At 43.9% G+C, this 21,228-nt stretch overlaps 5 non-coding genes across 5 annotated transcripts; all 5 read right to left on the reverse strand.

Moving 5' to 3' along the window:
* Positions 1-8,439: 8,439 nt before the first annotated feature.
* On the reverse strand, positions 8,440-8,521 carry trnal-uag (transfer RNA leucine (anticodon UAG)). The gene has a single exon. It is a non-coding gene; the product is annotated as a tRNA-Leu (tRNA).
* Positions 8,522-10,672: 2,151 nt separating this feature from the next.
* Positions 10,673-10,754, reverse strand: trnal-uag (transfer RNA leucine (anticodon UAG)). Its single transcript has one exon. It is a non-coding gene; the product is annotated as a tRNA-Leu (tRNA).
* A 1,408-nt stretch (positions 10,755-12,162) lies between these two features.
* trnal-aag (transfer RNA leucine (anticodon AAG)) lies at positions 12,163-12,244 on the reverse strand. Its single transcript has one exon. It is a non-coding gene; the product is annotated as a tRNA-Leu (tRNA).
* A 3,608-nt stretch (positions 12,245-15,852) lies between these two features.
* On the reverse strand, positions 15,853-15,934 carry trnal-uag (transfer RNA leucine (anticodon UAG)). The gene has a single exon. It is a non-coding gene; the product is annotated as a tRNA-Leu (tRNA).
* Positions 15,935-17,342: 1,408 nt separating this feature from the next.
* Positions 17,343-17,424, reverse strand: trnal-aag (transfer RNA leucine (anticodon AAG)). Its single transcript has one exon. It is a non-coding gene; the product is annotated as a tRNA-Leu (tRNA).
* Positions 17,425-21,228: the final 3,804 nt, after the last annotated feature.

Consider the following 21,228-nt stretch of genomic DNA (forward strand, 5'->3'; position numbering starts at 1 on the left):
GGATGGAATTAACTGCGTAAAGTGTTCAGAATGTGGTGTCTGGCAGTCGCTTTCACTGAGGAAAATATGTCGTGTGCTGTCTTGTACGTTTCACATGAGCCGCAGTGTTTGGTGGGTGGATTTTGGAAATTGCAGCTTGTGGGCCAATTTCACCTCACTGTCGATTTAATGTTCCAGCTCACAGCAATCGGTGGTGTTCCTTGATACTGAGATAGATCAGTTTGACAAAGTGTCATTGGACTCGAAACGTTACATCTTTTCTCTCCCTACAGCTGCTGCCAGAACTGCTGAGATTTTCCACCATTTTCTCGTTGGATCAGAAGCAAAGGCATTGTGAAGACCCCTTGGCAATCTCGAGCCAGTTCCGTCAGCTTATCAGAACTGTGTAACAAACATCTCCAGTCAGAAGCACAATGGGTTGCTCTGATGGCTATCACGTGTGTGAGTTCGAAGCTGGGGGGAACGAGTTTAAGTTGTTTGGGGAGGGGGGCGCGGGTAAAAAGTAGCTAACAGCTAACCTGTTGCTTTTGTGGTACATATAATTATCATTATTGTCAATAATAAAATTAATTGTGTTTACATTTCAAAACCTGGTGACTGTAGATATTGAACAGCTAAGGACAAAATACCTCAGGTGTATTGAGAAGAAATATTTATTAATTTCAATTCTGAAAAGACCCCGTTTAATGTGGATTCGGCATTACCTTCGCACTAGTAAGGTCACCTAACACGACCTGCAAGAGTTCAGAATGTGATGGACGACAGATGGTTTCATTCATAAATATCTGTCGTGTGCTGTCTTGTCCGTTTCACAGGAGCCGCAGTGTTTGGTGGCAGGGTTTTGTGAATTTCAGCTTGTGCGACTATTTCACCTCACTGTCAATTGAATGTTCAAACTCACAGCAATCGAAGCTGTTCTTGACTGACTTGTCACTTGTGCTACAAGGAAACATGTCACTTTATCGCAGAAACTTAACGCTGATGAAGAAAGTCTGAAATGAAAATAAAACTTACAGGTTTCGTGGGTAAACCAGGTTAATTCTGTCGATATCTGGTTCGAGTGAGGACTAATGAGAAGCGCATGTGAATTCCGTTAGAAAATCACCATCTTAATCATGCATTGCGAACATAGGCTCTACGTTTGCATTAAAACAATTGTCCTGTTGACACTGAAAGTCAGAAGGAAACAGAGGAAGTGCAGCACCTGTGAAGAGAGAAAGAGTGTTCTAATTTCGAGTCAGTTTGACTCTTCTGCCGAGTTCTCGAGTAACAATCCAGTCGTGGTTCTGAAATTAGTGGTGTTGCCTGTCATTCAGCGCTTTGATCCAGTGCCTGATCTGTGGGAAAGCCTCAAGTCCCCGATATACTCCATTCTCCAAGAACAGATCACGTTTGCATTGTCTCTTTCTTCTTTTTCAGTCAGATCTCTGTACAATCTCTGTATTCAATCTAATCTATGGCCAAAACTAAAAACATTCCTGGCAGCGGTGGGATTCGAACCCAGAGACTGGAGCCTAAATCCAGCGCCTTAGACCGCTCGGCCCCGCTACCACGTTAAATACAAATCCCGTCATGCCATTCACTGGCACTCACCATGAAAGCGATCAGAACCAAATTAGTTGGGATGAGCCCTTGGCAACGTCGAGCACATTCCTTCTGCTGATTAGATCATCATGAACTGTGTAACAAACCGAAATCATCTCCAGTTGTAAATATTAAAACAGGATTTTGTAAACATCAAAGGGGTAGCCTCGATTAAAGAGAAACCTTCGGCACAAAGGCATCTGAAAAGATATTATTATATTTGTACTTTACAGACTATTTACACCCCTCTTTTCACCTCTTTGTTTGTCTATCGTTTCTTTGTGTAGAGGCAGGGACGAGTTAACCTTGGGGATTGGGTGGTTTAAGAATTAGTTGACGTCTAACCTGTTATATTTGTGGCATATTTAATTATAATTATTGTCATTAATAACATTCATTGAATTTACGTTTGCAAACCTGTCGATTATAGATAGTGAGTAGGTAAGGAACAAATACTTCGGGTGTTTTTCGAAGAAATATTCATAATTTCAATTGTTTTTCGACTCCGGTTCAAGTGAGGCTGGAATTAACTGCGTAAAGTGTTCAGAATGTGATGTCTGGCAGTCGCTTTCACTGATGAAAATATGTCGTGTGCTGTCTTGTACGTTTCACATGAGCCGCAGTGTTTGGTGGGTGGATTTTGGAAATTGCAGCTTGTAGGCCAATTTCACCTCACTGTCGATTTAATGTTCCAGCTCACAGCAATCGGTGGTGTTCTTGACTGAAGCAGTCACTAGTGCTACAAGGAAACATGTCACTTTGTCGGAGAAACTTAACGCTGATGAAGAAAGTCTGAAATGAAAATAAAACCTGTAGGTTTCATGGGTAAACCAGGTTAATTCTCCGACCACCTCGTTAGAATCAGGAATGATGAGAAGCCTACGTTTTTCCGTTACAAAACCCCAATTCCACCATCTTAATTCTGGGACACAAACACAAGCTCTGCGATTGCATTGAAATAATTATACTGTGGCTACCGGACACCTGAAATGAAAATAGAAAATATAGCATCTGTGATGAGAGAAATAGAGTAAGAAGTCTGCTCTTTCCTCAGGTGAATGAAGAGAGAAATCGAGCTCTAATTTCAAGTCGGCATGTTCCTTCTGCACAGTTCTCTATTTAGAATCCAGTTGTTGATTGAAACCAATGTTGTCGTCTGTCATTCAGCATTTGATCCAGTGACATCTCAGTGGAGGAGCCTCACGCCCCACTCTCACTCCAATCCGCAAGAAAAGTAAACATTTGCCTTGTCTCTCTTTTTTGTTCTTTTGATGTCAAACTGAGCGCACAAATTGTGTGTTCAACGGAATATCGATGCCAAAACTGTAAACACAACTGGCAGCGGTGGGATTCCAACCAACGACTCTGCAGAAATCTAGCGCCTCAGCCCGCTCGGCCACGCTACCACATCTAAGGCCGTCTTAATCGTGCCCTGCCTTGATCCTGAAATAGATCAGTTTGACAAAGAGTCATTGGACTCGAAACGTTACCTCTTTTCTCTCCTGGCTGTCTCGGATCGTGTTTTCGGGATCCTTAAGGGGGAGGAGGATCAGCCCCAAGTCGTGGTACACATCGGTACCAACGACATAGGTAGGAACACGGATAGGGATGCAAGGCAGGAATTCAGGGAGCTAGGGTGGAAAGTTAGATCTAGGACAAACAGAGTTATTATCTTTGGGTTGTTACCCATGCCACGTACTGGCGAGGCGAGGAATAGGGAGAAAGAGGAGTTGAACACGTGGCTTCCGCGGTGGTGCAGGAGGGAGGGTTTCAGATTTCTGAATAATTGGGGCTCATTCTGGGGACGGTGGGACCTCTACAAACGGGATGGTCTACTCCTGGACCAGAGGAGTACCAATATCCTGGGGGGGGGGGGGGGGGGCGGATTTGCTAATGCTCTTCGGGAGGGTTTAAACTAGTTCAGCAGGGGATTGGAACCTGAATTGTAGCTCCAGGAGGTTGAGAGTAGTGAGGTCATGAGTAAAGTTTCAAAGTTGCAGGAGTGTCCCGGCAGGCAGGAAGGTGGTTTAAAGTGTGTCTTCTTCAATGCCTGGAGCATCCAGAATAAGGTGGGACAACTTGCGGCATGGGTTGGTACCGTGGGACTTCGATGTTGTGGCCATTTCAGAGACATGGAGAGAGCAGGCACAGGAATGGTTGTTGCAGGTGCCGGGGTTTAGATATTTCATGAAGCTCAGGGAAAGAGGTAAAAGAGGGGGAGGGGTGACATTGTTAGTCAAGGACAGTATTACCGTGGCAGAAAGGACGTTTGATGAGGACTCGTCGACTGAGGTAGTATGGGCTGAGGTTAGAAACGGGAAAGGAGAGGTCACCTTGTTATGGGTTTTCTATAGGCCTCCGAAAAGTTCCAGAGATGTAGAGGAAAGGATTGCAAAGATGATTCTGGATAGGAGCGAAAGCAATAGGGTAGTTGTTATGGGGGACTTTAACTTTCCAAATATTGACTGGAAACGCTATAGTTCGAGTACTTTAGATGGGTCCGTTTTTGTCCAATGTGTGCAGGAGGGCTTCCTGACACAGTATTTGGATAGGCCAACGAGAGGCGAGGTCATATTGGATTTGGTACTGGGTAATGAACCAGGACAGGTGTTGGATTTGGAGGTGGGTGAGCACTTTGGTGATAGTGACCACAATTCGATTACGTTTACTTTAGTGATGGAAAGGGATAGGTATATACCGCAGGGCAAGAGTTATATCTGGGCGAAAGGCAATTATGATGCGATGAGACAAGACATAGAATCCATCGGATGGAGAGGAAAACTGCAGGGGGTGGGCACAATGGAAATGTGGAGCCTGTTCAAGGAACAGTTACTGCGTGTCCTTGATAAGTATGTACCTGTCAGGCGGGGAGTAAGTGGTCGAGCGAGGGAACCGTGGTTTACTCAAGCAGTCGAAATACTTGTCAAGAGGAAGAAGGAGGCTTATATAAAGATGAGACATGAAGGTTCAGTTAGGGGGCTCGAGAGTTACAAGTTAGCTATGAAGGACCTAAAGAGAGAGCTAAGAAGAGCCAGGAGGGAACATGAGAGGTCTTTGGCAGGTGGGATCAAGGATAACCCGAAAGCTTTCTACAGATATGTCAGGAATAAAAGAATGACCAGGGTAAGAGTAGGGCCAGTCAAGGACAGTAGTGGGAAGTGGTGCGTGGAGTCCGAGGAGATAGGAGAGGTGCTAAGTGAATATTTTTCGTCAGTATTAACACAGGAAAAAGACAATGTTGTCGAGGAGAATACTGAGATTCAGGCTACTAGACTAGAAGGGCTTGAGGTTCATAAGGAGGGGGTGTTAGCAATTCTGGAAAGTGTGAAAATAGATAAGTCCCCTGGGCGGATGGGATTTATCCTAGGATTCTCTGGGAAGCTAGGGAGGAGATTGCTGAGCCTTTGGCATTGATCTTTAAGTCATCATTGTCTACAGGATTAGTGCCAGAAGACTGGAGGATCGCAAATGTTGTCCCCTTGTTCAAGAAGGGGAGTAGAGAAAACCCGGTAACTATAGACCAGTGAGCCTTACTTCTGTTTTGGGCAACGTCTTGGAAAGGTTTATAAGAGATAGGATGTATAATCATCTGGAAAGGAATAAATTGATTAGAGATAGTCAAAACGGTTTTGTGAAGGATAGGTCGTGCCTCACAAACCTTATTGTGTTCTTTGAGAAGGTGACCAAACAGGTGGATGAGGGTAAAGCAGTTGATGTGGTGTATATGGATTTCAGTAAAACATTTGATAAGGTTCCCCACGGTAGGCTACTGCAGAAAATACAGAGGCATGGGATTCAGGGTGATTTAGTAGTTTGGATCAGAAATTGGCTAGCTGGAAGAAGACAAGGTGTGGTGGTTGATGGAAAATGTTCAGACTGGAGTCCCGTTACTAGTGGTGTACCACAAGGATCTCTTTTGGGGCCACTGCACGTTGTCATGTTTATAAATGACCTGGAGGAGGGCGTAGAAGGATGGGTGAGTAAATTTGCAGATGACTCTAAAGTCGGTGGAGTTGTGGACAGTGCAGAAGGATGTTACAAATTACAGAGAGACATAAATAAGCTGCAGCGCTGGGCTGAGACGTGGCAAATGGAGATTAATGCAGACAAGTGTGAGGTGATTAATTTTGGAAGGAATAACAGGAATACAGAGTACTGGGCAAATGGTAAGATTCTTGGTAGTGTGGATGAGCAGAGGTATCTCGGTGTCCATGTACATAGGTCCCTCAAAGATGCCACCCAGGTTGACAGGGTTGTTAAGACGGCGTACGGTGTGTTAGCTTTTATTGGTATGGGGATTGAGTTTCGAAGCCATGAGGTCATGTTGCAGCTGGACAAAACTCTGGTGCGGCCGCATTTGGAGTATTGCGTGCAATTCTGGTCGCCGCATTATAGGAAGGATGTGGAAGCATTGGAAAGGGTGCAGAAGAGATTTACCAGAATGTTGCCTGGTATGGAGGGAAGATCTTATGAGGGAAGGCTGAGGGACTTCAGGCTGCTTTCGTTAGAGAGAATAAGTTTAAGAGTTGACTTATTTGAGGCATACAAGATTATCAGAGGATTAGATAGGGTGGTCAGTGAGAGCCTTTTTCCTCGGATGGTGATGTCTAGCACAAGTGGACATAGCTTTAAATTGAGAGGAGATAGATATAAGACAGATGTCAGAGGTAGGTTCTTTACTCAGAGAGTAGTAAGGGAGTGGAATGCCCTGCCTGCAACAGGAGTGAACTCGCCAACACTAAGGGCATTCAAATGGTCATTGGATAGACATATGGACGATAAGGGAATAGTGTAGATGGCCTTTAGAGTGGTTTCACAGGTCGGCGCAACATCGATTGCCGAAGGGCCTGTACTGCGCTGTAATGTTCTATGTTCTACAGATGCTGCCACACCTGCTCAGATTTTCCAGCATTTTCTCTTTAGATCAGAAGCAAAGGCATTGTGAACAGCCTTTGGCAATCTCGAGCCTGCATCGTCAGCTAATCAGAACTGTGTAAAAAACAAGTCATCTCCAGTCAGAAAAACAACGGGTTGCAACGATGGCTATCACGTGTGTGAGTTAGAAGCTGGGACGAGAGTAGGTGTGTTGGGGGCGCGGTTCATAATTAGCTAACAGCTAACCTGTTGCTTTTGTGGTATATATAATGATCATTATTGTCAATAATAAAATTACTTGTGTTTACATTTCAAAACCTGGTGACTGTAGATATTGACCAGCTGAGGACACAATACTTCAGGTGTTTTTCGAAGAAATATTTATTAATTTCAATTCTGAAAAGACTCCGTGTATTGTTGGTTTGGCATTAACTGCGCACTAGTTAGGTCACCGTAACACGACCTGAAAGAGTTCAGAATGGGATGGCCGGCAGTTTCTTTCACTAATAAATATCTGTCGTGTGCTGTCTTGTCCGTTTCACAGGAGCCGCAGTGTTTGGTGGGAGGGTTTTGTGAATTTCAGCTTGTGCGACTATTTCACCTCACTGTCAACTGAATGTTCCAACTCACAGCAATCGATGCTGCTCTTGACTGATTATGTCTCTTGTGCTGCAAGGAAACATGTCACCTCACTGTCGATTTAGTGTTCCAGTTCACAGCACGCTGTGGTGTTCTTGACTGAAGGAAACATGTCACTTTGTCGGAGAAACTTAATGCTGATGAAGAAAGTCTGAAATTAAAATAAAACCTACAAGTTCCGTGTGTAAACCAGGTTAATTCTGTAGATATCTGGTTAGAGTGAGGAATAACGAGGCTGGTGGAGGAGGAGTTTAAGAGGTGGGACGCGTTGCCGCTGCCCCTGGCGGGTAGGGTGGAGTCTGTCAAGATGACGGTGCACCCAAGGTTTTTGCTCATGTTCCAGTGCCTCCACATTCTTATCCCGAAAGCCTTCTTCAGTCGGGTCAACAGGAGCATAACGGGGTTTGTGTGGGCGCGAGGGACTCCGAGGGTGAGAAGGGTGTTCCTGGAGCGGAGTAGGGCCGGGGGGGGGGGGGGGTGGGGGCTCGCGCTGCCCGACCTCTTTGGGCACTACTGGGCCGCCAATGCGGCGATGGTGCGCAAGTGGGTGATGGGAGCAGGTGGCATGGAAGAGGCTGCAGACGGCGTCTTGTGAGGGTACGAGCCTGGAGGCGATGGCAACGGCGCTGCTGCCGCTCCCTCCAATGAGATATACCACGAGCCCGGTGATGGCGGCTGCCTTCAAAATTTGGGGGCAATGGAGGCTGCTCAGGAGGGACGTGGGGGCTTCGGTGTGGACCCCAATACGGGGGAACCACCGTTTTGTCCCTGGGCGAATAGATGGAGGGGTTTTGGGGTGGCACACGGCAGCGATAAGAAGGTTAGGGGACCTGTTTGTGGATGGAAAGTTCGCGAGCCTTGGTGAGCTGGAGGAGAAGTACGGGCTCCCCCCGGGAAGCGCCTTTAGGTATCTACAGATAAGGGCATTTGCCAGGCGGCAAGTGGTGGAATTCCCACTGCTGCCACCATGCACGGTTTTGGGAACTATGTTACGTTGTGCGCTCAGTCATAGAACATAGAACATCGCAGTACAGGCCCTTCGGCCCTCGATGTTACGCCAACCTGTGAAACCACTCTAAAGCCCATCTACACTATTCCCTTATCATCCATATGTCGGTACAGGACAGGGTGCTCTCGGCGGCGTGGGTTGGAGAAGGCAAGATCTCGGCAACATACCAGGTGATGCAGGATGAGGAGGAGGCCTCGGTGGAGGTGGGGAGGAGCAGTTGGGGGAGGAGATCGAGGAGGGGACGTGGGCACATGCCCTAGGGAGGGTGAACTCTGCCTCTTTGTGCGCGAGGCTCAGCCAATCTAATCTATGGCCAAAACTAAAAACATTCCTGGCAGCGGTGGGATTCGAACACACGCCCCCGCAGAGACTGGAGCCTAAATCCAGCGCCTTCGACCGCTCGGCCACGCTACCACGTTCAACACAAAGCACGTCATGCCATTCACTGGCACTCATCCTGAAAGAGATCAGAACCAAATTAGTTGGGATGAGCCCTTGGCAACGTCGAGCACATTCCTTCTGCTGATTAGATCATCATGAACTGTGTAACAAACGGAAATTATCTCCAGTTGTAAATATTAAAAACAGGATATTGTAAACATCAAAGGGGTAGCCTCGATTAAAGAAAAATCTTCGGCACAAAGGCATCTGAAAAGATATTATTATCTTTGTACTTTCCAGACTATTTACACCCCTCTTTTCACCACTTTGTTTGTCTATCGTTTCTTTGTGTAGAGGCAGGGACGAGTTAACCTTGGGGATTGGGTGGTTTAAGAATTAGTTGACGTCTAACCTGTTATATTTGTGGCATATTTAATTATAATTATTGTTATTAATAACATTCATTTTATTTACGTTTGCAAACCTGTCGATTATAGATAGTGAGTACGTAAGGAACAAATACTTCGGGTGTTTTTCGAAGAAATATTCATAATTTCAATTGTTTTTCGACTCCGGTTCAAGTGAGGCTGGAATTAACTGCGTAAAGTGTTCAGAATGTGATGTCTGGCAGTCGCTTTCACTGATGAAAATATGTCGTGTGCTGTCTTGTACGTTTCACATGAGCCGCAGTGTTTGGTGGGTGGATTTTGGAAATTGCAGCTTGTAGGCCAATTTCACCTCACTGTCGATTTAATGTTCCAGCTCACAGCAATCGGTGGTGTTCTTGACTGAAGCAGTCACTAGTGCTGCAAGGAAACATGTCACTTTGTCGGAGAAACTTAACGCTGATGAAGAAAGTCTGAAATGAAAATAAAACCTGTAGGTTTCATGGGTAAACCAGGTTAATTCTCCGGCCACCGCGTTAGAATCAGGAATGATGAGAAGCCTACGTGTTTCCGTTACAAAACCCCAATTCCACCATCTTAATTCTGGGACACAAACACTTTCTCGTTGGATCAGAAGCAAAGGCATTGTGAAGACCCCTTGGCAATCTCGAGCCAACTCCGTCAGCTTATCAGAACTGTGTAACAAACAAGTCATCTCCAGTCAGAAGCACAATCGGTTGCTCCGATGGCTATCACGTGTGTGAGTTCGAAGCTGGGGGGAACGAGTTTAAGTTGTTTGGGGAGGGGGGCGCGGGTAAAAAGTAGCTAACAGCTAACCTGTTGCTTTTGTGGTACATATAATTATCATTATTGTCAATAATAAAATTAATTGTGTTTACATTTCAAAACCTGGTGACTGTAGATATTGAACAGCTAAGGACAAAATGCCTCAGGTGTATTGAGAAGAAATATTTCTTAATTTCAATTCTGAAAAGACCCCGTGTAATGTGGGTGCGGCATTACCTGCGCACTAGTAAGGTCACCTAACACGACCTGCAAGAGTTCAGAATGTGATGGACGACAGATGGTTTCATTCATAAATATCTGTCGTGTGCTGTCTTCTCCGTTTCACAGGAGCCGCAGTGTTTGGTGGCAGGGTTTTGTGAATTTCAGCATGTGCGACTATTTCACCTCACTGTCAATTGAATGTTCAAACTCACAGCAATCGAAGCTGTTCTTGACTGACTTGTCACTTGTGCTACAAGGAAACATGTCACTTTATCGCAGAAACTTAACGCTGATGAAGAAAGCCTGAAATGAAAATAAAACGTACAGGTTTCGTGGGTAAACCAGGTTAATTCTGTCGATATCTGGTTAGAGTGAGGACTAATGAGAAGCGCATGTGAATTCCGTTAGAAAATCACCATCTTAATCCTGCATTGCGAACATAGGCTCTACGTTTGCATTAAAACAATTGTCCTGTTGACACTGGATGTCAGAAGGAAACAGAGGAAATGCAGCACCTGTGAAGAGAGAAAGGGTGTTCTAATTTCGAGTCAGTTTGACTCTTCTGCCGAGTTCTCGAGTAACAATCCAGTCGTGGTTCTGAAATTAGTGGTGTTTGCTGTCATTCAGCGCTTTGATCCAGTGCCTGATCTGTGGGAAAGCCTCAAGTCCCCGATCTACTCCATTCTCCAAGAACAGATCACGTTTGCATTGTCTCTTCCTTCTTTTTCAGTCAGATCTCTGGACAATCTCTGTATTCAATCTAATCTATGGCCAAAACTAAAAACATTACTGGCAGCGGTTGGATTCGAACCCACGCCCCCGCAGAGACTGGAGCCTAAATCCAGCGCCTTAGACCGCTCGGCCACGCTACCACGTTCAACACGAAGCACGTCATGCCATTCACTGGCACTCATCCTGAAAGAGATCAGAACCAAATTAGTTGGGATGAGCCCTTGGCAACGTCGAGCACTATCCTTCTGCTGATTAATTCATCATGAACTGTGTAACAAACGGAAATCATCTCCAGTTGTAAATATTAAAACAGGATATTGTAAACATCAAAGGGGTAGCCTCGATTAAAGAAAAACCTTCGGCACAAAGGCATCTGAAAAGATATTATTATCTTTGTACTTTACAGACTATTTACACCCCTCTTTTCACCACTTTGTTTGTCTATCGTTTCTTTGTGTAGAGGCAGGGACGAGTTAACCTTGGGGATTGGGTGGTTTAAGAATTAGTTGACGTCTAACCTGTTATATTTGTGGCATATTTAATTATAATTATTGTTATTAATAACATTCATTTTATTTACGTTTGCAAACCTGTCGATTATAGATAGTGAGTACGTAAGGAACAAATACTTCCGGTGTTTTTCGAAGAAATATTCATAATTTCAATTGTTTTTCGACTCCGGTTCAAGTGAGGCTGGAATTAACTGCGTAAAGTGTTCAGAATGTGATGTCTGGCAGTCGCTTTCACTGATGAAAATATGTCGTGTGCTGTCTTGTACGTTTCACATGAGCCGCAGTGTTTGGTGGGTGGATTTTGGAAATTGCAGCTTGTCGGCCAATTTCACCTCACTGTCGATTTAATGTTCCAGCTCACAGCAATCGGTGGTGTTCTTGACTGAAGCAGTCACTAGTGCTGCAAGGAAACATGTCACTTTGTCGGAGAAACTTAACGCTGATGAAGAAAGTCTGAAATGAAAATAAAACCTGTAGGTTCCATGGGTAAACCAGGTTAATTCTCCGGCCACCGCGTTAGAATCAGGAATGATGAGAAGCCTACGTTTTTCCGTTACAAAACCCCAATTCCACCATCTTAATTCTGGGACACAAACACAAGCTCTGCGAATGCATTGAAATAATTATACTGTGGCTACCGGACATCTGAAATGAAAATAGAAAATACAGCATCTGTGATGAGAGAAATAGAGTAAGAAGTCTGACAACACCAGATTAATGTCCAACAGGTTTGAATCAAATCACTAGCTTTCGGAGCACTGCTCTTTCCTCAGATGAATGAAGAGAGAAATCGAGTTCTCATTTCAAGTCGGCATGTACCTTCTGCAGAGTTCTCTATTTAGAACTGAGTTGCTGATTGAAACCAATGTTGTCATCTGTCATTCAGGATTTGATCCAGTGGCATTTCTGGGCATGAGCCCCACACACATTCCCTTCTGCAAGAATTTGCCTTGTCGATCCAGTTTTTTTTTCAGTCAGCCTGAGCGCACAACCTCTGTGTTCAACGTAATGTCGATGACAAAACAGGAAATATAACTGGCAGCGGTGGGATTCGAACCCACGCCTCCGCAGAGACTGGAGCCTTAATCCAGCGCCTTAGACCGCTCGGCCACGCTAACACATCAAATACATACCGAATCGTGCCCTTCCTTGATACTGAGATAGATCAGTTTGACAAAGAGTAATTGGACTCGAAACGTTACAGCGTTTCTCTCCCTACAGATGCTGCCAGACCTGCTGAGATTTTCCACCATTTTCTCGTTGGATCAGAAGCAAAGGCATTGTGAAGACCCCTTGGCAATCTCGAGCCAGTTCCGTCAGTTGATCAGAACTGTGTAACAAACAAGTCATCTCCAGTCAGAAGCACAATCGGTTGCTCCGATGGCTATCACGTGTGTGAGTTCGAAGCTGGGGGGAACGAGTTTAAGTTGTTTGGGGAGGGGGGCGCGTGTAAAAAGTAGCTAACAGCTAACCTGTTGCTTTTGTGGTACATATAATTATCATTATTGTCAATAATAAAATTAATTGTGTTTACATTTCAAAACCTGGTGACTGTAGATATTGAACAGCTAAGGACAAAATACCTCAGGTGTATTGAGAAGAAATATTTCTTAATTTCAATTCTGAAAAGACCCCGTGTAATGTGGGTTCGGCATTACCTGCGCACTAATAAGGTCACCTAACACGACCTGCAAGAGTTCAGAATGTGATGGACGACAGATGGTTTCATTCATAAATATCTGTCGTGTGCTGTCTTGTCCGTTTCACAGGAGCCGCAGTGTTTGGTGGCAGGGTTTTGTGAATTTCAGCATGTGCGACTATTTCACCTCACTATCAATTGAATGTTCAAACTCACAGCAATCGAAGCTGTTCTTGACTGACTTGTCACTTGTGCTACAAGGAAACATGTCACTTTATCGCAGAAACTTAACACTGATGAAGAAAGTCTGAAATGAAAATAAAACTTACAGGTTTCGTGGGTAAACCAGGTTAATTCTGTCGATATCTGGTTAGAGTGAGGACTAATGAGAAGCGCATGTGAATTCCGTTAGAAAATCACCATCTTAATCCTGCATTGCGAACATAGGCTCTACGTTTGCATTAAAACAATTGTCCTGTTGACACTGGAAGTCAGAAGGAAAAAGAGGAAATGCAGCACCTGTGAAGAGAGAAATAGAGCAAGAAGTCTTATAACACCAGGTTAAAGTCCAACAGGTTGTATCAAATCACATGGCTTTCGGAGCACTGCTCCTTCCTCAGGTGAATGAAGAGAGAAATCGAGTTCTCATTTCAAGTCGGCATGTCCCTTCTGCAGAGTTCTCTATTTAGAATCCAGTTGTTAATTGAAACTAATATTGTCGTCTGTCATTCAGCATTTGATCCAGTGCCATATCTGGGCAGGAGCCTCAAGCCCCACACACACTCCATTCCGCAAGAAAACAAAACATTTACCTTGTCTCTCCTCTTTGTTCTTTTTCAGTTAGACTGAGCGCACAACCTGCGTGTTCAACGTAATGTAAATGCCAAAACTGTAAATACAACTGTCAGCGGTGGGATTCGAACACACGCTTCCCCACAGCCTCTAGTCGTAATCCTGCACATTAGACCGCTCAGCCGCGTTACTATATAAAACTCTTACCGAATCGTGTCCTTCCGTGATACAGAGATAGATCAGTTTGACGAAGAGTCATTGTACTCGAAACGTTAGTTCTTTTCTCTCCCTCCAGTTCCTGCCAGACCTGCTGAGATTTTCCAGCATTTTCTCTTTAGATCAGAAGCAAGGGCATTGTGAAGAGCCCTTGACAATCTCGAGCCTGCTTCCTCAGCTAATCAGAACTGTGTAACAAACAAGTCATCTCCAGTCAGAAATACAACGATGGCGAGCTATCACGTGTGCGAGTTAGAAGCTGGGACGAGTTAAAGTGTGTTGCGGGTCGCGGTTAAGAATTAGCTGACAGCTAAACTCTACATTTTGTGGTATATGTAATTATCATTCTTGTCAATAATAAAATTAATTGTGTTTACATTTCAAAACCTGGTGAATGTAGATATTGAACAGCTCAGGACAAAATACTTCAGGTGTTTTTCGAAGAAATATTTATTAATTTCAATTCTGAAAAGACTCCGTGTCCTGTGGGTTCGGCATTAACTGCGCGCTAGTCAGGTGACCGTAACACGACGAAAGAGTTCAGAATGTGATGGGCGGCAGTTCCTTTCACTAATAAATATCTGTCGTGTTCTGTCTTGTCCGTTTCACAGGAGCCGCAGTGTTTGGGGGGCGGGTTTGGGGAATTTCAGCTTGTGCGACTATTTCATCTCACTGTCAATTGAACGTTCCAACTCACAGCAATCGATGCTGTTCTTGACTGACTTGTCTCTTGTGCTGCAAGGAAACATGTCACTTTATCGCAGAAACTTAACGCTGATGAAGAAAGTCTGAAATGAAAATAAAACTTACAGGTTTCATGGGTAAACCAGGTTAATTCTGTCGGTATTGGTCAGAATGAGGAATAATGAGAAGCGTACGTGAATTCCGTTTGAAAATCGCAAGCCCACCATTTTAATTCTGCATTGCGAATATAGGCTCAACGTTTGCATTAAAACAATTATCCTGTTGACACTGGAAATCAGAAGGGAAAAGAGAAAATGCAGCATCTGTGAAGAGAGAAAGAGAGTTCTAATTTCGAGTCAGTTTGACTCTTCTGCCGAGTTTTCGAGTAACAATCCAGTCGTGGTTCTGAAATTAGTGGTGTTGTCTGTCATTCATCGTTTTGATCCAGTGCCAGATCTGTGAAAGAGCCTCAAGCCCCCACACACTTCATCCCCAAAGAACAGATCGCGATTGCATTGTCTCTTTCTTCTTTTTCAGTCAGATACAGTGCACACCCACTGTATTCATTCTAATGTATGGCCAAAACTAAAAGCGTTCCGGTAGGAGTCGAACCAACGCCCACGCAAAGTCTGGAGTCTATATCCAGCGCATTATATCCCTCGGCTACGCTACCACATTAAGCACAAAGCTCATCATGCCCTTCACTGGCACTCATCCTGAAATAGATCAGAAGCAATGTCGCTGGGGTGAGCCTTTGGCAACGTCGACCCTGCTCCGTCATCATGAACTGTGTCACAAACAGAAAACATCTCCAGTTATAAATATGACAACAGGACATTGTAAACCTCGAAGGGATAGCGTCAATTAAAGAAAGATGTTCGGCACAAAGACATCTGAAAATATATTATTATCTTTGTACATTACAGACAGTTTTACACCCCTCTTTTCACCACTTTGTTTGTCTATCGTGTATCTCAATAAACTGTTTCTTAATTTGGCTCATATTGAATCGCAAGCCAACCATCTTAATTCAGCATTGCGAACATAGGCTCTACGTTTGCATTAAAACAATTGTCCTGTTGACACTGGAAGTCAGAAGGAAACAGAGGAAATGCAGCACCTGTGAAGAGAGAAAGAGTGTTCTAATTTCGAGTCAGTTTGACTCTTCTGCCGAGTTCTCGAGTAACAATCCAGTCGTGGTTCTGAAATTAGTGGTGTTTGCTGTCATTCAGCGCTTTGATCCAGTGCCTGATCTGTGGGAAAGCCTCAAGTCCCCGATATACTCCATTCTCCAAGAACAGATCACGTTTGCATTGTCTCTTCCTTCTTTTTCAGTCAGATCTCTGGACAATCTCTGTATTCAATCTAATTTATGGCCAAAACTAAAAACATTACTGGCAGCGGTGGGATTCGAACCCACGCCCCCGCAGAGACTGGAGCCTAAATCCAGCGCCTTAGACCGCTCGGCCACGCTACCACGTTCAACACGAAGCACGTCATGCCATTCACTGGCACTCATCCTGAAAGAGATCAGAACCAAATTAGTTGGGATGAGCCCTTGGCAACGTCGAGCATTATCCTTCTGCTGATTAGTTCATCATGAACTGTGTAACAAACGGAAATCATCTCCAATTGTAAATATTAAAACAGGATATTGTAAACATCAAAGGGGTAGCCTCGATTAAAGAAAAACCTTCGGCACAAAGGCATCAGAAAAGATATTATTATCTTTGTACTTTACAGACTATTTACACCCCTCTTTTCACCACTTTGTTTGTCTATCGTTTCTTTGTGTAGAGGCAGGGACGAGTTAACCTTGGGGATAGGGTGGTTTAAGAATTAGTTGCCGTCTAACCTGTTATATTTGTGGCATATTTAATTATACTTATTGTTATTAATAACATTCATTTTATTTACGTTTGCAAACCTGTCGATTATAGATAGTGAGTACGTAAGGAACAAATACTTCGGGTGTTTTTCGAAGAAATATTCATAATTTCAATTGTTTTTCGACTCCGCTTCAAGTGAGGCTGGAATTAACTGCGTAAAGTGTTCAGAATGTGATGTCTGGCAGTCGCTTTCACTGATGAAAATATGTCGTGTGCTGTCTTGTACGTTTCGCATGAGCCGCAGTGTTTGGTGGGTGGATTTTGGAAATTGCAGCTTGTCGGCCAATTTCACCTCACTGTCGATTTAATGTTCCAGCTCACAGCAATCGGTAGTGTTCTTGACTGAAGCAGTCACTAGTGCTGCAAGGAAACATGTCACTTTGTCGGAGAAACTTAACGCTGATGAAGAAAGTCTGAAATGAAAATAAAACCTGTAGGTTTCATGGGTAAACCAGGTTAATTCTCCGGCCACCGCGTTAGAATCAGGAATGATGAGATGCCTACGTTTTTCCGTTACAAAACCCCAATTCCACCATCTTAATTCTGGGACACAAACACAAGCTCTGCGATTGCATTGAAATAATTATACTGTGGCAACCGGACATCTGAAATGAAAATAGAAAATACAGCATCTGTGATGAGAGAAATAGAGTAAGAAGTCTGACAACACCAGATTAAAGTCCAACAGGTTTGAATCAAATCACTAGCTTTCGGAGCACTGCTCTTTCCTCAGATGAATGAAGAGAGAAATCGAGTTCTCATTTCAAGTCGGCATGTCCCTTCTGCAGGGTTCTCTATTTAGAACTGAGTTGCTGATTGAAACCAATGTTGTCATCTGTCATTCAGCATTTGATCCAGTGGCATTTCTGGGCATGAGCTCCACACACATTCCCTTCTGCAAGAATTTGCCTTGCCGATCCAGTTTTTTTTTCAGTCAGCCTGAGCGCACAACCTCTGTGTTCAACGTAATGTCGATGACAAAACAGGAAATACAACTGGCAGCGGTGGGATTCGAACCCTCGCCTCCGCAGAGACTGGAGCCTTAATCCAGCGCCTTAGACCGCTCGGCCACGCTACCACATTAAATACGGACCGAATCGTGCCCTTCCTTGATACTGAGATAGATCAGTTTGACAAAGAGTAATTGGACTCGAAACGTTACAGCGTTTCTCTCCCTACAGATGCTGCCAGACCTGCTGAGATTTTCCACCATTTTCTCGTTGGGTCAGAAGCAAAGGCATTGTGAAGACCCCTTGGCAATCTCGAGCCAACTCCGTCAGCTTATCAGAACTGTGTAACAAACAAGTCATCTCCAGTCAGAAGCACAATCGGTTGCTCCGATGGCTATCACGTGTGTGAGTTCGAAGCTGGGGGGAACGAGTTTAAGTTGTTTGGGGAGGGGGGCGCGGGTAAAAAGTAGCTAACAGCTAACCTGTTGCTTTTGTGGTACATATAATTATCATTATTGTCAATAATAAAATTAATTGTGTTTACATTTCAAAACCTGGTGACTGTAGATATTGAACAGCTAAGGACAAAATACCTCAGGTGTATTGAGAAGAAATATTTCGTAATTTCAATTCTGAAAAGACCCCGTGTAATGTGGGTTCGGCATTACCTGCGCACTAATAAGGTCACCTAACACGACCTGCAAGAGTTCAGAATGTGATGGACGACAGATGGTTTCATTCATAAATATCTGTCGTGTGCTGTCTTGTCCGTTTCACAGGAGCCGCAGTGTTTGATGGCAGGGTTTTGTGAATTTCAGCATGTGCGACTATTTCACCTCACTATCAATTGAATGTTCAAACTCACAGCAATCGAAGCTGTTCTTGACTGACTTGTCACTTGTGCTACAAGGAAACATGTCACTTTATCGCAGAAACTTAACACTGATGAAGAAAGGCTGAAATGAAAATAAAACTTACAGGTTTCGTGGGTAAACCAGGTTAATTCTGTCGATATCTGGTGAGAGTGAGGACTAATGAGAAGCGCATGTGAATTCCGTTAGAAAATCACCATCTTAATCCTGCATTGCGAACATAGGCTCTACGTTTGCATTAAAACAATTGTCCTGTTGACACTGGAAGTCAGAAGGAAAAAGAGGAAATGCAGCACCTGTGAAGAGAGAAATAGAGCAAGAAGTCTTATAACACCAGGTTAAAGTCCAACAGGTTGTATCAAATCACATGGCTTTCGGAGCACTGCTCCTTCCTCAGGTGAATGAAGAGAGAAATCGAGTTCTCATTTCAAGTCGGCATGTCCCTTCTGCAGAGTTCTCTATTTAGAATCCAGTTGTTAATTGAAACTAATATTGTCGTCTGTCATTCAGCATTTGATCCAGTGCCATATCTGGGCAGGAGCCTCAAGCCCCACACACACTCCATTCCGCAAGAAAACAAAACATTTACCTTGTCTCTCCTCTTTGTTCTTTTTCAGTTAGACTGAGCGCACAACCTGCGTGTTCAACGTAATGTAAATGCCAAAACTGTAAATACAACTGTCAGCGGTGGGATTCGAACCCACGCTTCCCCACAGCCTCGAGTCGTAATCCAGTACATTAGACCGCTCAGCCGCGCTACTACATAAAACTCTTACCGAATCGTGTCCTTCCGTGATACAGAGATAGATCAGTTTGACGAAGAGTCATTGTACTCGAAACGTTAGTTCTTTTCTCTCCCTCCAGTTCCTGCCAGACCTGCTGAGATTTTCCAGCATTTTCTCTTTAGATCAGAAGCAAGGGCATTGTGAAGAGCCCTTGGCAATCTCGAGCCTGCTCCCTCAGCTAATCAGAACTGTGTAACAAACAAGTCATCTCCAGTCAGAAATACAACGATGGCGAGCAATCACGTGTGCGAGTTAGAAGCTGGAACGAGTTAAAGTGTGTTGCGGGTCGCGGTTAAGAATTAGCTGACAGCTAAACTCTACATTTTGTGGTATATGTAATTATCATTCTTGTCAATAATAAAATTAATTGTGTTTACATTTCAAAACCTGGTGAATGTAGATATTGAACAGCTCAGGACAAAATACTTCAGGTGTTTTTCGAATAAATATTTATTAATTTCAATTCTGAAAAGACTCCGTGTACTGTGGGTTCGGCATTAACTGCGCGCTAGTCAGGTGACCGTAACACGACGAACGAGTTCAGAATGTGATGGGCGGCAGTTCCTTTCACTAATAAATATCTGTCGTGTTCTGTCTTGTCCGTTTCACAGGAGCCGCAGTGTTTGGGGGGCGGGTTTGGGGAATTTCAGCTTGTGCGACTATTTCATCTCACTGTCAATTGAACGTTCCAACTCACAGCAATCGATGCTGTTCTTGACTGACTTGTCTCTTGTGCTGCAAGGAAACATGTCACTTTATCGCAGAAACTTAACGCTGATGAAGAAAGTCTGAAATGAAAATAAAACTTACAGGTTTCATGGGTAAACCAGGTTGATTTGTGGGAAAGCCTCAAGTCCCCGATATACTCCATTTTCCAAGAACAGATCACGTTTGCATTGTCTCTTTCTTCTTTTTCAGTCAGATCTCTGGACAATCTCTGTATTCAATCTAATCTATGGCCAAAACTAAAAACATTCCTGGCAGACGTGGGATTCGAACCAACGCCCCCGCCGAGACAGGAGCCTTAATTCAGCGCCTTAGACCTCTCGGCCACGCTACCACGTTCAACACGGAGCCCGTCATGCCCTTCACTGGCACTCATCCTGAAAGAGATCAGAACCAAATTAGTTGGGATGAGCCCTTGGCAACGTCGAGCACATTCCTTCTGCTGATTAGATCATCATGAACTGTGTAACAAACGGAAATCATCCCCAGTTATAAATATTAAAACAGGATATTGTAAACTTCGAAGGGATAGCCTCGATTAAAGAAAAACCTTCGGCACAAAGGCATCTGAAAAGATATTATTATCTTTGTACTTTACAGACTATTTCCACCCCTCTTTTCACCACTTTGTTTGTCTATCCTTTCTTTGTGTAGAGGCAGGGACGAGTTAACCTTGGGGATTGGGTGGTTTAAGAATTAGTTGACGTCTAACCTGTTATATTTGTGGCATATTTAATTATAATTATTGTTATTAATAACATTCATTGTATTTACGTTTGCAAACCTGTCGATTATAGATAGTGAGTAGAACAAATACTTCGGGTGTTTTTCAAAGAAATATTCATAATTTCAATTGTTTTTCGACTCCGCTTCAAGTGAGGCTGGAATTAACTGCGTAAAGTGTTCAGAATGTGGTGTCTGGCAGTCGCTTTCACTGAGGAAAATATGTCGTGTGCTGTCTTGTACGTTTCACATGAGCCGCAGTATTTGGTGGGTGGATTTTGTAAATTGCAGCTTGTGGGCCAATTTCACCTCACTGTCGATTTAATGTTCCAGCTCACAGCAATCGGTGGTGTTCTTGACTGAAGCAGTCACTAGTGCTGCAAGGAAACATGTCACTTTGTCGGAGAAACTTAACGCTGATGAAGAAAGTCTGAAATGAAAATAAAACCTGTAGGTTTAATCGGTAAACCAGGTTAATTCTGTCGCCACCTCGTTAGAATCAGGACTGATGAGAAGCCTACGTGTTTCCGTCACAAAACCCCTATTCGACCATCTTAATTCTGGGACACAAACACAAGCTCTGCGATTGCATTGAAATAATTAAACTGAGGCCACCGGACATCTGAAATGTAATTAAAAATACAGCATCTGTGATGAGAGAAATAGAGTAAGAAGTCTTACAACACCAGGTTAACGTCGAACAGGTTTCAATCAAATCACTATCTTTCGGAGTATTGCACCTTCCTCAGGTGAATGAAGAGAGAAATCGAGCTCTAATTTCAAGTCGGCATGTTCCTTCTGCACAGTTCTCTATTTAGAATCCAGT

This window comes from Scyliorhinus torazame, chromosome 5 (genome assembly GCF_047496885.1).
Source record: "Scyliorhinus torazame isolate Kashiwa2021f chromosome 5, sScyTor2.1, whole genome shotgun sequence".
NCBI classification, from domain to species: Eukaryota; Metazoa; Chordata; class Chondrichthyes; order Carcharhiniformes; family Scyliorhinidae; genus Scyliorhinus; species Scyliorhinus torazame.